Source organism: Anguilla rostrata, chromosome 1 (genome assembly GCF_018555375.3).
Source record: "Anguilla rostrata isolate EN2019 chromosome 1, ASM1855537v3, whole genome shotgun sequence".
Classification (NCBI taxonomy): domain Eukaryota; kingdom Metazoa; phylum Chordata; class Actinopteri; order Anguilliformes; family Anguillidae; genus Anguilla; species Anguilla rostrata.
The window spans coordinates 67,996,134-68,001,162 of record NC_057933.1 but is presented as its reverse complement, the minus strand read 5'-3'; the positions used below and the strand labels follow the sequence as shown (position 1 = coordinate 68,001,162).

General features: G+C 39.1%; 1 protein-coding gene across 3 annotated transcripts in view; it reads left to right on the top strand.

The window, feature by feature from the left end:
- The first annotated feature begins 566 nt into the window (after positions 1–566).
- LOC135263896 (DENN domain-containing protein 4B-like) overlaps positions 567–5,029 on the top strand; it is a 39,150-nt gene continuing 34,687 nt past the window's right edge. The window contains exon 1 of one of the 3 annotated variants that reach the window (XM_064352368.1): positions 567–863. The gene's annotated coding sequence lies outside the window, so the exon portion shown is untranslated. The remainder of the gene's footprint in view (positions 864–5,029) is intronic. The other 2 variants (XM_064352359.1, XM_064352378.1) reach the window with 2 other exon arrangements.

The window sequence follows — 5,029 nt, the reverse complement described above, 5'->3', positions numbered from 1 at the left end:
TATGTATGGTTATTGGAAGTGTTTTGGAATTAATCTCTTGCATCTTTGTCAATTTGATTTTCATTCATACAGCACTTGTTCATGACATGACATTACATTACTATCATTATCCAGAGTGATGAACAGTAGTGGAGAATATCAGTGTTAACAGTTTAGAAAGTGGGGAGCCCTGTATTGAGCGCTGAAGGAGTTAAATGAACAGCGGCGCTCAAATTTGCATTATTATTGGACAAGCCAGAATGAGCGATTGATTACGTTTGTTCACATTGTGTACTCCACCCACCTCGGGGCCTCTGTTAAAATGTTTTGGAAACTTCCCAGCAGCAGCACAAATTTGGACCTTTCGATTAAAATGCAAGTTTGACACATGTAATTAATTGACCTAAATAAACATTTCACATTGACAAATGTGATCACGTCCTTAATAGAATTTCCCCTTTTAAAGAAATCGTGCATGCGCCGCATATTTCTTGGTGTAATTTTTCTTTTATAATACAGGACATAAATTGTATAGCTCATCCACACCGACAGTAGTCAGTGTTTGCTCTGCCGCAGCGCACCATGTATCTATCTCACATTATTGACGCAGGCAGAGCCCAGCTAGCTGGCTAGCGGATAAACGTTGGATGAGGTACTTTTGTTAGACCCTCTATGGTCGGCAGAAGGAGGCCCGTGACCCCTCCCAACTTAGCTGCGACCGACCAGTCTAGTCTCCCGCATCCTTTAGAGTTGAAGAAATAGGTTTTAGTGGTAATGAAGACACCATAATTCGTTTATGGACGTAAAATACTTCATCATGACCTAAACCGTTAGAGAAATGACATTTACAGAGCGCCACCGAAGCTGCCAGCAAGCATTACGTGGTAAGACGTTTGTCATTTGATATTTATCATAAGCCAGTTCAAGTGTTGTCGTCTGTAGACAGTGCAATACAGTTCGGTAGCTCGTGGTAGTATCCCATTTCATTTGCAGTGTTATTGCTAAGCTAATTTAGCGGCGCTCAAACGAGGAAAGAAGGATTTGCTGTACCGCTAACGTTACAGAAATAGCTAAATTCACGTGCAGCGTAACGCTATCTAGCTAGCTGGCTATCTAGCAAAACATACCCACATTTCTTGTTAATATCAAATGAATACCGCGGTGCCGCTCTTTATTTTTCCTGCTAATATTAGCTGTATAGCTGGCCAGGTTATGATACGAGATCGGTTTATTAATTTAATGCAAAAAGAGCAACTTACAGTTAGAATACGTTCGTGATATCTTGGATGTTATTTCAATTCAGAAATCGATAGGTAAACGCTAAAACTGTAAATATCGGCATGTAGTTGGCTTGCTTATCATTTTTTTAATTAATGTTTTTTGCTGGGTAGATATGCAGCAAACAACCTCTTATATTGTCATACTGCACATGTGCATGAAGTTAGAAATTCGCAAAATGTAATGGAATGCATGCAGTTCAAGCGTGTGTTCGCGTGGGTAGAATTACATGTGGTTTGTGCTACGCTAGTGCTATCCGTTTGCTCGGTCTGTGGTAAATGCGTCCCATATGCGTTTTAATAATGATACAGATCGTGCAACAAGCAGGACATACTTGGTGTGAGCTTGTTCAGACTAAATTTGAAATGAGATATTAGGAGCTTGCACACTGGGTTTCAAGTGAGAAGTTTGGCAAAAATAAATGTAGTTCACTAGCTAACGTAATGCTTTAAGCTAATTTATCTGTATGTTCGATCCCCATGCAAATATGAGATGCTTCTTTGATTCGGGGTAATATCGTAGTTTAACATACATAGCTGCTGTTTTTGAGCAGTATAATGCACATCGCATTTTAAATTGATATCTTAAATGAAATGTTTAGAACATTATTCACGCTTTTTTAAAATCATAGAGTATGCAGTGTTGGAAGGGATACTCGTTTATTAGATGAACCCAGAAATGTAACTAGCTTGCCTCTTATTGAAGAGACTAGCCTATAGCTTACGAAGCTTCGACGCTCTGTGTCGTTGATCAGTCCATGGAGTCTCCACGCGCCCCATTATATGGCAGGCTACTGCTTTAACACTGGATTACATAAACATAATGAAGTACTCTTCTGGTCATTGATATTTTTGAAAAAGAAACGCAACAACACGTGACTTTGTAACCCTTGTACATTCCTTGACATTTGTCCTGAATAGGCACTGTATCTGCTGGCTTTATTCCCAGTCAATCACTGTTCCTGTCTTAATGGTTTTGTTTGAACTTTTGATTGAAGTAATAGGCTAATACAGCGTGTGGTTAAAGTAGGTGAAAAAATCTGTTGCTTTAGGGATCTTCCAAGAGATGTATACCATTAAATTTGTTTTTGGATTACTTTTCAAAGTTTGGTCATGCAGACATGATGTAACAGTATCTCAGCGTTAAACAGAAACATCAAGATAAGAGAGGACTTAAATGTGAGTGCCACGTTCTGTGCATTCTTGAGATATCTTCCAGGTCTCCCTTAGATATAGTACAAAGTTAGATAAATTTGAACTGAACAGAGAATCCTAATCATCGTCATGAATACCACTATTTGGACCTGCATTTTCATTTTCATCATGTTCATTGTTAGTGTTACAATGTGAGACAATGTGTCCCATGTGAAATGTAGATATTTAAAACATTACATAAACAACATAAACAATGTGGAGAATGTGTATTTACTCTGTGTGTTTCTGCAACTAAAGGGTGTCTACAGTACATATTCAGGCATAAAATGACATTTTCGGAATATTCTGCCTTCAACTAGCCTATGTGTACCTGTTTAAAGATAATGGGAAGCGAATGCTTCAAGGAAATAGCTCTTGGTGTTATTACAGTGAATTTAAAAAGCCTCCAAGGAACAGCCTTGCTCTGGTGTGATTATCGACGGACATTTTTGACCCGCGAATGCTGTTCTGCTGACATGCGGAAAACGTAGGGGGATGGCGACTCGGGTGCTGAGCCGGTGAGCCGCGAGACTCGGACACACTTGGGCAATCTGACGTCCTCTTCTGGATGTGAGAGATGAGATTACCATTTCGTGTGTGGGGGATCAATAACACAACGGCATTATAGAAACAATATGTTACAAATACTGCACTTTGACCTGCTGGGAAGTGAATCCCATGAGTTGTAATGCAATTCCAGGGGGGAGTGCCTTATGTCAGAGGCAGTTGTAGTGGTGCACAAGACCAGCTCAGGACTACCGGCCAGCTTGTAGTTTCTGCTCAGCTGAAGCCTGTCATTACTGAACAGTGCATTTCCCCAAACACAGTCTTACTCTACTGAGGAATATTACCAGTGCAGGTTCTTAATTACAGTTTCCCCATAGTTCTCTTAATTAATCATCTACCATAATCTGAGCACCTATTAATTGAATTGATGGATTGAAAGCCTGGAAATATACATGTGGATGTTTGATTATTTCATGAATCTTGTGAAGAGAAAAATCCACCATACTCGCATCCTGCATTGTACTACAGAACCAGGACTAAACTCCACTACCCTTATTAAATTAATTGCTTATTTGAACAGCCCTGTTAATTTTCCTTGCTTGTTCTTGAGAAGCTAGCAATTAAGGATCTTGTTACAGGCAGGACTGACCCACTGATTGCACATCTCTCTGAGGCATTTACAGCCACTGTGATTCTAGCCAGCTGCTTCGTTGCAGGATTTATTTCCCTTTATCTAAACCTTATCTAATTTATGAACAACCAATCTTGTTTTCCTAGGTGTTGAATTATGAGGTGGTTCTGAAGAGGTCTGAAAGGATGGGTCCTGGGTCCTCAGGCATGGGGCTGCTGTGGTCCGAGGGTACTGAACAGGATATGCTAAAATTAGGGGGGGGATTTCATTGGGTACTTTCTCTCTGACTCGTCACCACGATCTTCGTGACAGACGAGTTGACTCGCTCTCCTTTCTTACCTATGGTTCAGATAATAGCTGTGCTGTGGCATGTCCTGTCTCGTTAGGAATTGCAACTGTACTTGGGAAGCGTTTCCTTACGTTTGATAAAGAATTGAGCCTCCTTGCCCAAATGAATGGACACATGTTGACTCAATTGTAATTTGAGTGATAATATTCACATAAGAGATTAATTTGGTTGATGGCTAAAAAAAGGGTTTATCATGAATTAGGGGCTGTAGGCCTATTTATTGATATAAGGAAAGGAAGCAAGCATGGTTTACTTATTTGTTTTAGTTCTGACTGCCAGCCTGCCATCAAGTTTTAGCATGTTTTTTGTGTTCTCTGGAATATTTTTTAGGGCCGATTGTTCATTCATTGTCCATTTTTATCATGCTCAGAAAGGCAATGTAGTTAATGTTAGTGTTAAAGATGACTGGTGGTTATGTGGGTACATAATGCAGATCACAGTGGCAAAGTCACAGCGACTGACTGGCCCAGTCAAAATAAACAGCAGTGTTTCCCTCAGAGTATGCTGTGCAGTAATCTGACTGAAATTTGATGAAGACAAAACTTTGTCAACAAAGTGACCATTGTGTGGTTTCTTGTTTTCAAAATAATATGATAACATAGTCAGAAATGATAACAAGGACACTTAAGGTAATGAATATTGATGCAGATCATTTTCCAGTACAGAATCAACAGTAGCAAATAGATTTTTTCACCTTATATTATTTACATTTTTTTTTTTTTTTTTTACAAATAGAATGATACAAAATCAAAATATTAATTCATACCCCGTGGCAGCATAATGCTTAATGTTTCTATCTAAAAGGGTCTGTATAAGAGTTTCATTTTTGATATCCCTATCTGTACTTGTTTGAAAATAGGTGGTGATATTAGGCTAAAATTTATCTTGTAAATAAAGAATTAAAGAAGTCTGGTGCTGAGTGTGCTTACAAATGAAATGACCGAATTAACTTGGATATTGTGCACACATGAACAAAAGGAAAGGAAAATGTGCAGGAGTGGCATGGACTTCAGCGGAAGGGCCAGTTTGATAAATAAGAGCTCTACTGCAGGATGATGACGGATATTGTGCTGATATTCTCTGCTGTAATTG